Raw genomic sequence first — 18,902 nt, 5'->3', positions numbered from 1 at the left:
AACTTGCCTGTAGATTGCCTACTGGGTAATGATTTGGAAATCTCAGCCTGGGCTGAGGTTGAACAGCAAACCCATTCTAGAATGGTAAATCTCCATGGAAAGGTTACTGGGGCTGTAATGGCTACAGCCCCAATTCAAGATGTCCTTCCTGAAAAGGTTGGGAGGGCTGAGCAAACCTCAGCCCCATCTTTAGATAACTTCCCTCCTGGAAAGAGTAGCAGGGCTGTACTAGTAACAGCTCATACCCAAACTGAGTCTCCTCCTGAAAAGGTTGGTGGGGCTGTGATGGCCACAGCCCAAACTCAAACTGATACATGGGTAGTGAAGCCTGAAATGATGGATCACTCCACCCAAACAGAGAGCATTGAGGAGGAAGAGAAATCTCCCTCCCACCAGACTTTAGGAAAGGATCAGCCTCCTCAGGGAACTGATCTTACCCCTGATGAAGGAACTGTCCCAGAGGTTGTTAGGCCTGGCCTAACAGAGCCTCTGATGGCAGTGGACCCTTCTCAGGTGGGACCCAGTCTGGAGCAGGTAACCTGCCCCTCTCTACCTTGCCTTACTCAGCCCAGGGCTGCAGAGGACAAGAAGGACAGTGAGACCCAAAGGGCCCCCTGTCAAATAAAGCACCCCCATCAGAAGATTAGGGGCACCGAAACTAGTAGCCCTAGTGAGGTGCAAGCTTTAAAAACTCCTGAGGGATCCCCCTTAAAAGTAGTTAGGGACCTCCCCCAGATGGATATTGTTGGGCACAGCCAAACCTGGGACCCTAAGGGCCCAAACCTGACCTGTCCCTCCAGTAAGCCAAACAGAGGGACCCAGCCTCCAGCTTTAGGTAGCCAGAGGTTGACCCTGAGAGCACAGTGCAACTCAGTCAGAGAAAGAAAGGCACACATGGTGGAGAGTGATTGGAGGAAGCTGAGCCCTACAGAGGAAACTCACTTCAGTACTCCATCTCAACACCAGCCTTTGACTTTGCAAAGACACACCACAGGTAGAGATTCCCTATGGTGGAGACCCTCCGATACCCTTAGGGTGAGGGATTGCTTAGTGGACCATGAGACAGGGGGTTACCAAGCCAGAGCTGGTACTTCCTTATATGGCCACTTAGGCAATATAGGCTTACCTGGTCAAGGATAGCCTTATCTCCTTTCGTTTGGGGGGGGGTTATGTAGGAAGGCGGATATCTGACTATGGTTACCCCCAAACTTTTTGCCTGGTGTTTAGCTGGTTTTTGACTTAGTTGGCCTGGGATCCTGCTATTCAGGGCCCCAGGCTGATTGCTCTCTCCTTAAAATGGACTCCATGTACCTTAGGTGCATAACACAATTGGAATTGGTTCACCTTATAGGCCCCTGTAACAGTGTACCATAGGTACCCAGGGCATAGGTGTAGCCAAGGCCTGCCAGGGGCTGCAGCATGTATTGTGCCACCCCTGGCCTGGCCTCCATATTTGACACAACTGGCTGATCACTCAGCTGGGGTAAGTCGGTGTAACCACCTCTTACTTAGGTACAGTATGTCTGTGCCTAACCCTAAACTGGACACATATGTTCCTATCAGCCACTCCTATGGAAGGCCTCATCAATCCTGGAGGCAGAGTGCTTGGAAATATGTGAGATGGTGCTCTGGCATGAGCTGAGCCTGTCTGCAGCTGTCGGGAACAACTCCCTAAGCTGTTCCGGGATATTGCCATACCATATACTCTTAAGTGCATTATAATCCTCGCGGTTAAATGCTATCTTTGGTTTGGCTTTATCAAAACATGTCGAGTAAGGTGTCATACGAATTGGAATACTATCCCCTCGCCAATTCTGGCGACGGGGATAGCATTCCACCCTTCTAGAGGGACACGACATGTGCGTAGCCTTAACCCCGGTTAAAGTTAAACAGAGCCTCAGCTTCACAAAATGGACGCTGCCACCACAGACACAAGTCTGGCCTCCTGCTGCTGACCGAAACTCGGCAGATGGTGGCCTGGACAAAGGGTTTCCTGCCTTGGGAGGTGCGAGCACCACCCCAGACAGGATTTTGTGTATTGGGTAGGACAGGGCTGAATAGAATCAGACATGCCCGGGGCACACAAGGTGTCCCCGTGCATAGGCCAGTCCAAACCGGTTCGGGGGCCTTCCAGCCCCAGTCCTGGCGCGGAGCTGGACAAAGGAAAGGGGGTGTAACCGCCCCCCTTCCTGGTTCCTCCCAGAGGAGGGACCTAGTAGGTGATCCACCCCCAGTTTGGGAATAAGAGGGGGAGCAGTGCCATTGCACAGCAGATCATCCCGAAATCAACTTTAAACAAGAAGAAGACTGGACTTCGACATTCTGCTGCACAGAAGACTGAAGAGAATCTCCCTTGTGGCCTAGGAGTGGCCACCCTGTGAACACAGGTACCAACCAGCAACTCGATGTCTGCTTTGCCGCCGCCTCCCGCCGGAGACCGAGCCCAGAGCCCGACAAGAACCAGACTCCCAGACCTCTCAGAGCCCGATCCACAGTCCCTGCGAAGAAGGGACCCGTGGAGGCACCGAGTGACGTGGGACCGGACCTCTTGGAAGACACTCGAAAAGCTGACTGTGCAGCTTCTGAGGTATCCTCGACGTTGTGCTTTGGGGATTGAGAACCCCCACCACCGAGCAGCCCTTGCACCGAAGATCAGCCCTCCAGCATCTCCACGATCTGCGTGGGGCCCTTTTGCATTGTGCCACTCGACGCGCCCTCCCCGCAACTAGCCACGCGGCCAGCGGCCATCTTGGCGACGAACCCGAAGATTTAAACAACAGGTCTGGTTGCTCCAGACCTACCCAAGCTCCTGTGAAAAGGAGCACCCGCTCTGACCTTGCGGGTCCGAGTGAACAGCATCTTTCAACTCCTGCGTGGCTTGCATTTGCCAAGGCCTGTTTGCTCCGATCAGGTCGCCGACACCGCCAACAGCGAGAAGCCTACGTGGGACAGCTCGTGACCGACTCCTGGACGTCCTCAACCCCGGGTATCCACGTGGCTGCAGAAAGAACTACCCGACAACGCCTGTTTGCACCCGACATCGCCTGGTTCCAACCTGGTTCCACGGTAGTCACTGGCTAGTGACTTTGAACACTGTCCCCTCTGCTTTCAGGTCTTCACATCTTCCGATCCACCCTTGGATCCACCGGAACCCTTCTCATCGAGCCGCCTGCAGCATCTTCAGCTCCAAGCACCATCGACCAGCGTGACGAAACCCGACACAACTTCGACCCTGTGCACCCGCTTCCTGTGGGTGAGGTAACTCAGCTCCGCCGGTGCTCCTGCACTGGTACACGTCCCAAGGGCCTGTGTTTTAAGTTTCAGCTCCGTAGGTCACTCGGAAGGTTCCTAACTTTCTAACTTTGTGCTTTTTACGCACCATAGACTTTGTATTGAGAAGTGCGTGCACTTTGAACACTGCACCCGAGTCCCGTGGGCCTTTCCCGACCTAGTTAACTCCAGTCTCGAATAGCTCCAGCGATTCCCAAGGCCCTAGGCCTCTTCACTTTCCTCTAGGTATCTCTTATACCACTTTCTTAGTATATGGTTTAGGTGGCCCCTAGGGCTCATCCATATTGTGCAACTTTTGTGTATTTTAAACTGTCTTGTGATTTAACGCTTGTGCTTCTGTGCTCATAAAGAGTCCAGGGGATTTTAATAGTTAATAAATCAATATATATTTTCAATATATATCTGTGTGGTGTCCCTTTCATTTGGTATTCAAGGGGGTTGTGTATGGTATAACAGCTGGCTTCACATGCCTTTCAGAGTTTAGCCTAAGACTGCTTTGTCCACGTTACCACTAGGATAACTGGTCTACAAGGTTGAATTACAACCATCATCATAAGGGTTGCTTGGCATGGTACAAAGTGATCACTAGAATTAGTGAGCATTATATACCAGGCCAACTTCTCACAACAGTAGTTAGGCGTGAACTCATCATGATTTCAGCTGCTGACAATACAGCCTAAATAGAGAAACAGGGAGACCCTCACCAAACAAGACAAAGAGCTAGAACGCGTACACCAATGCACTGGTGCCCTGAGAGTTTGGCGTTAACTGTCAGCCCTTCAATCCCAACGGATGGGCATTGACTTAGAAGTATGTGGCCCTCTGCTTGCGCCATTCTTTCTATGTTGGCAGAGACAAATGTGGCTAGTTTCTAGCAAACAAACTACGTGCTTAACGGCAGGCCCTTGGGGGATCCTCCATATACAAGTCAGGGGACAGCTGGCAAGAGAGGAAAGAGCCATAGCGGATGCCTTAGGGAATTCTACACACACCTCTACTCTGGCTAACACCTAGACCCAGCGGATAGTGCCCGGTTTCTCCAATCAGCACGCACGACCCATTTCTCTCCGGATCGGGCATTGTCGCTAGAAAGAGAGATATGCATAGAGAAAGTAGGACGGATATTTCCCGTCTGAAATTCTACAAGACCTTTTCCCTTTTAAATGAGGATTTGAAACTGTTTACGGGCATTCTGGCCAGCAGGCTCAGCCCATAGATGCCTTCCTTTGTCGATCCAGATCAGGCAGGCTTCACCCCACAGAGACCACCGAGCCACAATGCCAATTGTATTCTACATATCATATAGAAGGCCTTATGTGCACTGGACGATCTCATGTTCTTGGCAATTAACACCCAAAAGGCCTTCGATAGAGTCCACTGGCCTTTCCTGGAGCAGGTTCTCACACATTTTGGATTGGGGAGAAAATTAGGACACAGCTTCTGAACTGCTATCACTTACCCACAGTGATAGTCCAGAGGGGAGCAACACACCTTAAGCTGCTATGCGGACGATGTGCTGGAAATGCTGGACTGGCCAGTTACGGCCCTGCCGGCCTTACTGAGGGAACTCGAGACCTTTGGTGCAGCATCGGGTTTCGGGTTAACATGGAGATATTGCAGGCACTTCGCTTCTCCCTACCCCCAGACCAACTTGGGCAGCAATACTCTGTCCAATGATCGACGGAGGCAATCCTATACCTAGGGATTAAACTAGCATCCACTATACAATCAAAAGCCTCTCTTAACTGCCAATCATTACATAAAAAAATTCGCAGTGGCTTAGCTTGCTGGAAACACCGCCACATCTTCTGGCTGAGAAGGGTGGCAACTTTCAAGAAGTCTGTTCCCCTGAAGATAATATATCTTTTTCAAACAATTCCACTATCACCACCAAAGGGCATGATCCCTAAGTTCCAGGTGGAACTGCTTAGATTAATCTGGCTTGGGAGAAAGACCTGGGCTTTTTTTCCCCTAGGGCTGGGGCTTAGGCATTCCAGATCTTGATTTGTACTACCAGGAGGCCCAATTGCATTACCTAGGAGAGTGGAATCGGGCTGAATCCGAGAAGCACTAGTTGTTCGAGGTCAGGGTGGGGCGGGCTCGTCCCTTTGGAAAGTTTCCTTTGAAGAACCGGGTTTTTAAACCCAGCGGCGCCAGGGGCACGCCCAAAGTCTTCAGATTTACCTGTCTTGGTATACAGAGACACGGAATACTTCTGGGTGGCATCAGAGACCAAATTTATTAGCTGCAGCTAGTAACAGAAGTCAACACGGTGTGCAACTCTGGAGACTGTTCAACTTTGTAAGGCAAGACATCCCTTTTTATGCCAAAATTCACATTACGAATGCACACCCACTGCGCAAAATTCTAGCCAATAAGTTACATTCTCAAACAAAGTATCACATAGCAAAAACCCTCAGTTTACATTGCCCCAACCCACAAGGTAATTATTAGGAATGTCCCAAATCCAATCTCCGCAAGCCGGACAAACCCATAATTGAAAGCACAATGCATGTAATGAAAGAGCATAGAAAAGGAAACAATGACAGCTAGCGAGCAAGATAAAGCATGTGTAAAGAACCTAAAAGTTAACGATGTCTTGAACATTGATTGGCAATCTCGGACAACAATCAACCAAGGAAATTGGCTTAGCGAGGTCAGTTTCTTACAGTTCACCTTAAAGTCAAGAAGAGGCCTAGTTAATAAGTGCATGAACAACGAAGCCCATGCAACATTGTTCATTCGGTTACCTCCACGGGTCCACGGTCCTACGTGATGGCAACACAAAATGGAGGCACGAACAAAATGGAACCCATATTCGAAACAAAGTCTCTAAATACGTAATGAACTCGCTAGTTTAACATGACGTATTCACTCCATATTAGCCACACTTACTAAATACGGTACAACATCACCAAAATCGTGACGGAACCATAACCTCACGAGACAAGACAGAATTTCACAGAACCTCAGCCCCTCCTTTTGCCATTACGTACGCAATAACCCAAACTCACGTTAATCTGAATCTAGGTCTATATCAATATTCATCAGATCATCAAGGTGTTGCTGGAGCATCATCCTACTATTCTCTACTTCTCTCGAGACAGGTCTCCGCACACACAAGGTAGCACAAAAACTACAAAAAGCGGGACCACACTGGATGCAAAGACAACAACAGAAGAGAATAGCTAAAACCATACCAAAGAACATCAGAATCTTCCATCCCCATTTGGACAGTAGTCCCCAAAACCATCCAGTCAACGACCAGTCTCCTTCATCCACATGAATAGACTCGGAAACCTTATGCAGTCTAGAAATGGCCTGATATACTGTAGGGGCATTGTCTGGTATGAAAACACAGCAACTAGATTGGATCAATTTGCATACCCCTCCTCTATCTGCAAGCATAATGTCGAAAACCATTCGGTTTTGTAACGTCATAAGACGATCCGCTTGAAGCTCAGTGGTGACATTACCAAGGGCACCTGCAGTCTCATTGATAGTGGCCTCAACCACTCTCGTAAGTTGTTGTATGTTCCTGCTATTGGCCATAGGACCCCAAAATGGTAGGAAACCCTTGAAAAAATCTCCTACTTCCTGTGCTGCGGTATCTTCCTGATCGAAGACACCTCTGCCATATCTTGTCCTATCATAGTCCGGAGTAGCAGTGTATGTAGGAGGAAGCAAAAACGCCACATAACAAGTTCCCGGAAAATCAGGTGGCAACCATGTGTAGGCTCTGTTGTGACAAACAAAATACGTGCCTTTAGCTGGCACGAACGGAGGAGGAGTCTGAGATGAATAAACATAGGTGTGAGCACACACACTCTTACCTAGCTGAGCTCTCGGATTTCGACCACTACCTTGCAAACAAAAGTGGCCTCGATGTGGTACAATCCAAATTGGAGGAGACCTTTTTCTTCTCTCCTTCTCTGTCAAGCTAGTACTAAATCCAGTCACGTTCCAACCAATGTAAGCCTGCACCTAATCCTTAGGGACAGCATTATATGCATCAATATCTCGGATCATATCTACTATTCCTTTTATCAAGGCACATTTTCTCAGATTGTCTTTCACGGAACGTAAGGGATATACCTCATTCGCATAGATAAACATAGTCTGAAAAGCCCATACAGACCCATTGAAAGAAAAAGGCAAAACCAAATAAGGCATACCTCTATCTGTCGTATTAGGCATAAGACCACAAACCCAGCAATTAGTGGTATTTACTACCAACTGATGCTGATGCAACAGCTGTATAAACAAATTGTTAACAAATTCCGACCTCCTTGTCTGTTCGTGTTCAGGCAACGTATAAAATTGGTGCAAAGAAACAGTAGAAAAAGAAAGCATAGGTTGGGAAGTGGGTGCAGATTTCAGTGGTGTAGCATAAACAATCCAACCCACACAAGCTAATGTGATACTTAAAAACATAAAAGAACACAATATTATAAAACATTTGCTACGTAACAGTGTACAAAATCTCATCTTAAAATCTATTTTATCAACAACTCTCTCAGTTACAAAAAACTCCATCCTCTAACGTGCTGCTCACTGCAATTTTCCATCTTCACTTAAGTGTGCGTCCAGGCGTCCTAGACGACCTTAGAACCGCAGACCTTGTGTCAATATGCGGGTCACCCCTCAAGAACTTATACCGTGACCCTGCAGCTGAGCTCGGATGGTAGCTCAAAAAAGAAAAATAGAACAAAAAAGTTTCTTGTCTGAAAGAGTATAGTTCTCAAAAACACTCACATTTTTATTTGTCCATGTTAGATCTAAGATTATAACGTTCTTTACCAGACACCGTCTGATCCTTAAAAAGCAACTCTGGTTGGGTAGTATCCAGTCTCAAATGCGGAGGCACAGCTTCTTGCAGAACTTCGTCATCCGCACGTTCCGACTGAGTCCATTTCAAACATGCATCACTAAAAGGCACAAAACTTGGGACCCTTTCAGTCTCGGAATCAGCAATTCCCTCTCTGGCCCACTGGTCATATGGTAAGGGCAAAGGTATCCTTTTACAATGGGTGGCATGCACCCAATTCTTCTTGCCGCACACTTTAACAGCCGTCCTAGTTGTCAGTAGCACTTGGAATGGACCCGTCCATCTCGGTTCTAGATTCTTCGTCCTTTGAAAATTCCGTACTAAAGTCCAGTCACCAGGTTGAATCGAGTGACCTGCATCCACAGAAGCTGAAGGTAAAGTATTGTGCACCTGTTGGTGAAGAACATGCAATTTAGCAGTCAAGTCATGTAAGTAATCAACCAACATAGGATACTCGATGTCGCTATATTCATTCGGCCTCGGCACACTCCAAACATTCGCCGGGCGACCAAAAACAATTTCGTATGGGCTAAGTCCCACACGAGAATGTACTGTCGTCCTTGTTGACAAAAGTGCCAACGGCAAAGCATCGGGCCATGTAAGACCAGTGCTCGCTTGTATCTTAGCCAATTTAAGCTAAAGAGTGCCATTGTAGCATTCAACCAAACCAGCTGACTGGGGGTGATTCGCAGCATGAAATTTCTGTTTGATTCCCAAACCCGCACACACTTTCATCATAATCTGGCCCACAAATTCACTTCCGTTGTCACTCCATACCATTCTCGGCAAACCATATCTAGGGAAATATTCTTTAGGCAAAACCTTAGCTGTAGATAAAGCAGTATTATCCTTTAGGGGGTAGGCCTCTATCCATCTGGAAAAGGCACAAACAACCACAAGGACATACTTTAGGTTGTTGCATCTTTCCATATGAATAAAATCCAGCTGTAGCACCTCAAACGGATACGTTGGAGGAGCAAAATGACCTGCTGGAGTTGGGGTTCCCTTGCCAGGATTATGCATCAAACAAATCATGCAGTTTTTAACCAGATTCTCAGCACATTTAGGAATTCCAGCATTCTGCCATACCGGAGCCAACAACTTACATATCCCTTTTGAACTGATGTTGAGGAACCAGAATTGATTTCCGATTATACAAAGCATATAATCGATACTTTAGAATTAGCCTGATGTATCTAAATCACTTAGCACGCATACGCAAACACTAGCACGAATTCGTATTGCAGTATTTCAGATTTCTAACCTGCACCGCCTTGCACGTTTTACACTTTCTTAGCTTGACCGACGCCATTTTGTGGCCTCGCTCGATGCCCTACATTAACAGACCCCATTCACTCCTTTCTCTAAAGTCGTTCTCCTGAGAAATATCCCAACTGTTGCAAGACTGCTGTTTCAGCTCATTAGCCCCGTCAAGGTTGTAGGTAGCAGAAGGAGGCCTGATAGGCACATTCCGGGAGGCTGGATAAGCACATTCCAAAGGGTGCTGTGCTGTGCGGACTCTCTCGGAGTTAGCAGAAGGGAGTCACCCGTCCGACCTTGCTAATCTAGGATGAGCTAAACCAAGAGCGCTTTGTCTCCCATATATGGTCTTTCCTTTTGCACCAACCTGTACCAACTTGTATTTTTCCATCTTGGGTAACAGTTTCGAGAATGCAACTGTATATATGTGATGTTCTGACAATGTGCCAGCAGTCTTCTTGGCGGACCTCGTGGGGTTAGGTCGCAAGGAGCTCCTCTGGCAGAGTTTGTTTGTTATATTAAACGCTTGGACCTTCTACACTGCCAACTGACTGATTATTGATAATGGGAATGGGATTGGTTGTGGATATAACTATAATTGTGAGGTGGTGAATAATTTTCGGTACTTCAATGTGAGCCAATCCATGAGCCATTGTAACCACTGGGAGCACATACGCATCAGGCAACAACCATCGCTGGTGCTCCGACAACTCAACTCAACAGCCAGTCGAATCCAACATTCCCGTAGTCTCTCTCCACACACTCAATTCTTTCTCAGTAGCTTCTGCCTGAATCGATTTCACACTTTCTATTGTGTCTTCACACATTCCTCCTGCCATAACCCATCTAGCAGGACCTGCAACATACATACGACTCGTCACATCTTTCACCGTTTCTCTCGCTACTTCATCCGCAAACGCATTACCATGACTAACATCATCCGTAATCTTCCTATGTGCACTGCATTTTACAATCGCAACTTGTGTCGGCAAAGTAAGTGACTCAAGAAGTTCATTCACTAATTGTCCATGCTGAATTTTCGTACCATGGGAAGTAAGAAATCCTCTCTCTCTCCACAAACGTCCAAAGCTATGGGCAACACCAAATGCATATTGGCTATCAGTGTACACATTCACTCTCTTTCCTTTCGACAACACACACGCTCTCGTCAGTGCAATCAACTCTGCTGCTTGAGCTGAATTCTGTGCAATACGTGCAGTTTCAACAATCGTGTGCAAAGTCGTAACCACATACGCTGCCGTCGGATCGCCATTCGGGAGCTTAAAGCATGAACCATCTACCCATAGGGTACCATCTGGATTCTCAAGAGGAGTATCTTTCAAATCAATTCTACCCTTCGTTTCCTTCTCTGTCCGGAGAAAAGAATCATGCTGTTCCTGAGCATCTGTCTCTACAGAAATCGGCAACAATGTAGCTGGATTAAACGTGTTGCACTGCTTAATGTGCACATGACTAGCCAAAAGCATCAACTCGTAACCTGACAAACGCGCACTAGTAAGGTGCTGAGTCCTCGTTTTATTCAATAAGGTATCCACTGCATGTGGGACCATCACAATCAATGTATTATCCAATACCAAACCAGCAGACTGTTGGATAGAAACAGCCGCTGCTGCTGTAGCTCTCAAACAACTCGGCAACGCCCTAGCTACCGCATCTAAAGTAGCTGAAAAATACGCACATAGACGCTGCTTGTCTCCAAATTGTTGTGTCAACACTGACAACGCACAACCCTCCGTCTCGTGTACGTAGAGTGTAAAAGGCTTACTATAATCGGGAGTACCCAACATCGGAGCAGAACACAATGCATCACGCAACTCAGAAAAACTCTTCTGACATTCGTCAGACCAAGGAAGAGGATTTGGTGTATCCTTAAGGGTAAGTGCCAACAAAGGTTTCGCCAATAGAGAAAAATTCGGAATCCACTGCCTACAATACGAGGTGATACCCAAAAACGCACGCACCTCTCTCTGTGTGGATGGCACAGTCATTTGAGCAATCTCTTGAATATGTTCTGGGGTCAATCGTCTTCCCTCCTTCGACAAGAGATGACCTAAGTAGGTCACTTCTTGGCGGCAATATTGCAACTTCGAAGGTGACACTTTATGGTGAAGGTCAGACAAATGTCGCTACAAAGAAAGCGTAGCTGCTTTACAAATCTCTTCATCATCAGCAGCGACCAACAGATCATCCACATACTGGATAAAAGTTGCACCAGGAGGCAAGACAAAAGCATCAAGCTGAGTTTTCAAAGCCTGACTATAGATGGGGGGACTTTCACAATAACCTTAAGGAGCGCACTTAAACCGGAAGCTTCGGCCTCCTAAAGAGAAGCCAAAAATATACCTACTTTCTTCAGCAATCGGAATACTAAAGAAAGCATTCTTCAGATCAATAGCAGAAAACCAAGCAGCTGAAGCAGGGATCATAGCCAATAAGACAGTAATGTTCGGAACAACATGAAACTGTGGCACGGCAATTTTATTGAACTCTCGAAGGTCGATCACAAACCGATACACAGGTGGCTGAGAAGAGTCAGTAGGCTTAAGGACAGGCAGAACAGGAATATTACACACATTACCTCTCGTTTCTTCATTCACATCTTTCTCAACCAAATCATAGATAATCACTAAAAGAGCTCTCTCACCATCACTAGAGATCTTGTATTGAGGAAAGCGAAGTAGCTTAGCATTCGACTTGAGGGTAACAACATAGGGTGGAATCTGCAAAAGGCCAACCTCATTCGGACCTGTAGCGCACAGAGTATCAGGGAGCGAACGCAATTCCAGTGGAAGCCGATTTTTAGACAAATACATCGGAGAGATCACTCTCTTACCCAACGTAAGATGTACTCCCGAAGGAGAACAATGTAATGTCGCATACAATCTTTTCAACAAATACAAACCCAACAGATTCTCACCACAACCTGTTGTTAGAATAAGGGGTGCTTCCAATTCACAAGAAAGAGCCAAAGGACTAGAAACCGGATTACGAAATGGGACGCCAGAAAATCCTACCGAGACATTCATCAAGCCAGACAAATGTGCGCCAGGGAGTTTAGAGTGCATGATAGAACTCTTAGCCGTACCAGTATCCAAAAGAAAAAGTTCTGACACACCTGATGTAATTACTTCAACATAAGGTCCACTCTGGTCTACTGGAACTGACACTACTCCCTCTCTTTGTCCATGGCTGTCCTAGCTATCATTAAGACCAGCACTCTCGCTTTCAACATAATAGTCATCCGTGTAGTACTGAGCAGACTGAACAGACGGAACATTCTGTTGATCAAAATAATTCATAGAATTCTGAGGGGGAAAGGAACGTTCATTCTGAGAAAACGTACCACGTCCTCTACCCCTAGACGTTTGTTGAAAACCACCATGACCTCTCTGACCAGACACACCATTCGTAGCAAAACCGGACAACTATTCTTGAAGTGACCTTCTTCCCTACAGTAAGCACACTGATTAGGGCCTAGCGGAAGTCACGGAGGAAAAGACTTAGGCTTCTGCAACAATCTCTGAAACTGTGGAGGCTGCTGAAACTGGGAAGGTTGCTGAAGCTGACGCTGATTAGAGCGAAGCGGATACGCCTGCTGTAAAAGAACCTTCGTCTTCAATTCTTTAGTCTTCTTCTCTGCTTTATTCTTCTCATATTTATCTCTATTCTCATAATATTGTCCAGTAGCCAATATCTGGGCTGAAGAAGAAACAGCCCATAAACTCTCGGAGTCCTTCAACTTATTACAAAGTTCGGGGAGCAAATTAGAAACAAACTTGTCCACAAACAATCTTTGACCACCTTCTGTACTCATGTCCTGACCACTGTGATCAATGAATGTTTCTTCAAACCTAGTGAAGAAATCAGACACACTCTCGTCTTTCTTTTGTTTGCATGCTGCTAACTTGTCCCAATTCACTCGCATAGGAGGCATCAAGGTTTTCATTAAATTAATAATTCTACCGGGTAATTCTGCAAGTAAAGGCTCAGGTTTGGCCCCTCCTACCTGTCGACCATCTGCAGCAGCAATATTAACCCACGTATCTCCTAACTCTACCGCATGATCCTCGTGACAAATCTTCGCCCACAAAGGTTGAGGGACTACATTACCCAACAACATATCCACATCAGCTAAATTCATAACACACGCATCAACTGTCTGAGACAACTCCTTGTAATAACCAGCAGGATTTTTACGGGGGTCAGGCAAAGTCTGCTTAAGAGCCAGGACCTCTGCTCTCTTCCAAGAAACATGTACCCATACTCGCTGAAAATGAGCCGGTACAGTCGCAATACCATTATTAACATCAGCAGCAACTGCCTCTCTCTATACAGGAGGAACCTCTCTCATCGGGTACTGCTTCACTTTCCTCCTAACAGAAGGATCAGGTTCAAACAATGACTGAGAAGGAAGTCTACACCTAAACGAAAGAAGCGTCTCTACCGCTTCCTCAACATCGGGACCCACTATCGTCCCTTTAGCAAATTCAGACTGAACATCAAGCACTTCCTGCGGAATCAGACCCAACTGATTATTTTCCCATTCTTCACGAAGGAAAGTACACATTACATCAAGAACATACCTTTGCTTAGGCGTATCCCACTGCAAGAAAACATCCATCTCCGCTTGTAATACCTAGAAACATTTAAAATCCATCTACGAGCCAAAAGATCCAACACTGCCCGCTGTTCGGGACCAGGAAGCTGACTACGACTCTCCTTACATTCCGAACCCGGGGTTATACTCAGTGACCCAAAGAGTGGATACAAAAGACTAGCAACAGTCTCAGTCATCCGTTTTCGAGTAGAAGGAGAAGAAGTTGACATAAGGACAGGAGACAAAGTGTTTTGAGGCGACAAAGACATAGGGTCAGTAGAAAAGGAAATCAAAGACAAAGGAGAAGAAGGCAAAGGAGTTTGAGGCAGAACTGGTAGCAAAGTTGGCGGCCCTAGAGAAGGCTGCGCCAATGGAGGAAGAACCAACTGTGGGGGAACAGCTGGCGGCTGAACAACACCATGGGGTTGAACAACTGGGGGTTGCGGAGGTGCCGTAGCACTCTGCACATAAGGGGGTGGTAATCTCAACAAATGCGACATCAAAGGATCCTTTTCAGGGTCATTTGTCGCATTCGAAAGAAGAGGTGGCAAAGCCGGATAACATTTGTCAATGGCCATGCAATGTTGTCTATCTGACACCTCAATCGCACAATCTTCTTCATCTTCTTTAAACTGCCTAGCAGCTTGCATTATAGATATATTCTTTTCTTTCCTATCTTTCTTTGCTTGCTTAATTTCTCGCTGTTTGGCTTCCTTACGCCAGAGGTGGAAAGAGTCAAACATCGCCGGCCGGGCTTTCTTCCTAAATAGCACAACTTCTACGTTATCTAAAACCTCAGATTCGAAGCTGCCATGTTGGGGCCATCGTAAGACACCATCTTTCCTAGTATAGCGGATCCATACTTCATTAAACGTAATTGGACCCACACCATGCTTTGAATAGAGCTCATAAGTTGGAGTTCCAACCGGAGGTATCGGACACGAATCCTCCAATCGGGAATCCCTGTTACAACTACAACAAAACCATTTCCTAAATTTGCTAAGATCAGGCATCTTATAGCTCACTAATCTAGCTTCAAACTTCAAGGGGCTATCAACACGATATATTCGCAAATATACGAGCCCCTCGGCTTTGGTAATTGCAACAACCAAATCAAAGAAACCCAAGAAACCAAACAAAGTCGTGGGAGCGACCCACTTGTACTTAACTAAAATGTCTGTCATGCCACCAGAAGACCGACTATCGTCTCGCCTTACAAATGATCACAAACGGGTCCAAGACAGGGCGACTGTCTGGGCAGCAGTCCTTCGTAGCCGTCGGAAAGGGGAAGCCTCGCAGTAAAGACCTTCGGTCCACAGTCGACATGCAGGGGTCGATGAAGTGGGGGCCCTCCTCCAGAATTTCCTCACGAAGCTCCTCACGATCTTCGGGCTTGGACCGGTACCGCTGAAGTCGCCCCATGATGGGCGCCAACTGAAGAACCGGGTTTTTAAACCCAGCGGCGCCAGGGGCATGCCCAAAGTCTTCGGATTCACCTGTCTTGGTGTACAGAGACACGGAATACTTCTGGGTGGCGTCAGAGACTAAATTTATTAGCTGCAGCTAGTAACAGAAGTCCTAGAAATACAACACGGTGTGCAACTCAGGACACTGTTCAATTTTGTAAGGCAAGACATCCCTTTTTATGCCAGAAGTCCCATTACGAATGCACACCCACTGCGCAAAATTCTAGCCAATAAGGTACATTCTCAAACAAAGTATCACATAGAAAAAACTCTCAGTTTACATTGCCCCAACCCACAAGTTAATTATTAGGAATGTCCCAAATCCAATCTCCACAAGCCGGACAAACCCATAATTGAAAGCACAATGCATGTAATGAAAGGGCATAGAAAAGAAAACAATGACAGATAGCGAGCAAGATAAAGCATGTGTAAAGAACCAAAAAGTTAACGATGTCCTGAACATTGATTGGCAATCTCGGACAACAATCAACCAAGGAAATTGGCTTAGCGAGGTCAGTTTCATAAAGTTCACCTTAAAGTCAAGAAGAGGCCTAGTTAATAACTGCATGAACAACGAAGCCCATGCAACTTCGTTTGTTCGGTTACCTCCACGGGCCCACGGGCCTACGTGATGGCAACACAAAATGGAGGCACGAACAAAATGGAACCCATATTCGAAACAAAGTCTCTAAATACGTAATGAACTCGCTAGTTTAACATGACGAATTCACTCCATATTAGCCGCACTTATAAAATACGGTACAACATCACCAAAATCGTGACGGAACCATAACCCCACGAGACAAGACAGAATTTCACAGAACCTCACCTTCCTAAAGAAAATGCATAGACCTCGGAATCTATACCTGTCCCCTACCACACAGGTGATGATGGTATCATGGGACCGGACTAGTGTTCAGGGAGGACTGAGTTCCTTTCCCTCACCCAGGCATGGGATCTGGGACATTTGCGAGTTGGTGGCAATCGGGCCTTTACACTATGGGTCACTCCTTCGACGAGGAAGGAGAAAGGAGTGATCCCTTTTACCCACGTGCCACAGACTATGGGCTCCCTGAATCTGAGTACCTCTAATATGCAACTCCATCAATGGATACTACACCTATACAATAGGTCTAATTCCCAGCAACATCTCACCCAATATGAGAAGTGGTTGATCACCAAAACATTGGATAAAAGACTTCACAGAATTATATGTATTCCTGAACCAATGTAACAAAGCCAAAGCCAATCAGCCCAGATGGGAAAGGGACCTATGGAGGCAGTTCAGTGACAGGTAATGGGAGGAGATATATTACAGAGCTAGGCACACAGCCAGCAATGTGGCTTTCACTGAAACACTCACCAAAGTAGTTATGTACTGGTACTACATTCCTGTATGTCTTCATAGAGTCAACTCGGCTCGAAGTGCGGATTGCTGGCAGAGTTGTGGGGCACAGGTGACCCTGGTCCATAGACTGTGGGATTGTCCGCGGCTACTATCATACTGGTCACAAGTGCTTGACGATCATGCCAAAGTGCTTTCTGTCTCGAAAGGGGGGACGCTCTTTTCAGGTAGTAGCCGCGAAGCTATTGAACAGTTTGCCTTCCTCTATGAGACAGGTGCAGGACCTTCTTGGTTTTAGGCGCCTTCTGAAAACCTGGCTCTTCCAACAGTAACGAGGCGCCTGCTGTTTCTGTGTACATTGCTTTGTTGAGGGTTTGAGACCGTGCCGGGACCCTCCCTGGAGTAGCTGCGTGCTCCTCAAATACCTCATGGCATAACATAACATTGATGATATAGATCTACTACACCTTAATACACAATTGCCAAGATTTCTTGCTTATACAATCTTGAGTCTGCGTAATCTCTTAATATACCCCCTAAAGTCCAGCCGGGGGAAAACAGATTGTTTTATCACTGGGTGTAGCTATACAGAATATTCTCTTGCACTGGGGTACTTCACAGATTGCCACCCACACTGGATGGCTCCACATGCTATGGCACATCCTAGGTATGGAAAAGATCTCGCGTTCACTTGTCAACCAGGGTACTTCCTTCAGGAACCTATGGCGCCCTTATCTGTCTTTGCACTCTCACGACTTTCGGGAACTGACCTGCCCTAAATATCTCAACCTCCTACAACTACCGGAGTCAGACATGTAGCCCTAACTGAATCACCTAGTAGCAATGAATGGTTGTGGTTATTTTTCGCTTGTTTAAAGATATGAAGTGAGTGGGGGGAGGGAAGGGTGGTTTGGGAATGGGATGTGTTTGCCAAGATACTGATTGCATAGACATGTTTGCTATAATGAGCGACCTCGCCGGTTTCCAAGAGGTTAATATTGCAGATATTGGCACTGTTTTGGAAAAAAATAATAAGAGGAATTGAACCATAAGCACTATGCACTTAAATGGAAGTGCATGAGTTAGGCTAATTTTATTTTGGTGAGCAAAGAGTCTGGAGGGAAACAGAATTGTGATAATTGATACTGTTATGTTATCATCATCATCATCATCATCATAATGTTATATTTCTATAATGCCCACTAAATGGGTGTCTAGGGGCTTGGCTTACAGTAGTGAGAGAATAGCTGGCAATTATGAAAATGTACATACAAAGAGCCTCGTTTTTAAGTCCCTTCTGAATTTAGTTAGAGTCATCTCGGAGCTAATGCAGTCTTTTTTGTACAAGAAAACACAGACATTCTGCATAGCACATTGTTTAACATGCAAAAATAGCCAACATGCATTACAAAAATAGCAATTGCTTAATCAATGGACCACAGCTTCGCTTCTAATCAGATGGAGCATGTAATGCTAAATTGTGGTGCTACACTTTTTCCCAATGCTAGTCAATGGAAGAGAACAGCTACTGAGTATGTGTCAGACCCTTCTCATGGGATAAATGTGAGAAGGCTTTGGGGAGGAGATACAAATATTGTCAGCAAGAGCTGACTTTACTACTTTCGAAAATCCTTGTTTTGGTGTGCCAGCGTCAGAATGAGTCTATGATTACTGGAAAAGTGACTCACACAGGAATTGGGGTGACTCACACAGGAATTTACCTTGCCGCGAGGGTTGCCATAGACTTTTGCTGCCTGCCTGCCCGACCAGCTCGCCTCCACCTTTCGCGCCACCCGCTTCGCGGGTGCCTCTCAGCTGCTCCCTGAGGTCACCCCTTCCTGGTGTGAGCGGCTCCGCAGTCGGCGGAGAGCACACACGCTCCCAGTTGAGGACGGCCCAGGTTGAGCCCCCAGGTGAGAGACCAGTGCTTGGAGCCTACCGGGGGACTGCGAGGACCAGCATCCTCAGCTTTACACAGCTGGTGCCTCTTCCCCCGGCGGCCACGCCCCCAGCCTCCAGCAACATCAGGGCTGGGAATACCGGCTGAGTGGGTGACTCACACAGGAATTTACCTTGCCGCGAGGGTTGCCATAG

The sequence above is a fragment of the Lissotriton vulgaris genome, chromosome 10 (genome assembly GCF_964263255.1).
Source record: "Lissotriton vulgaris chromosome 10, aLisVul1.2, whole genome shotgun sequence".
Classification (NCBI taxonomy): Eukaryota; Metazoa; Chordata; class Amphibia; order Caudata; family Salamandridae; genus Lissotriton; species Lissotriton vulgaris.
Note: the sequence above shows the minus strand (reverse complement) of the source record.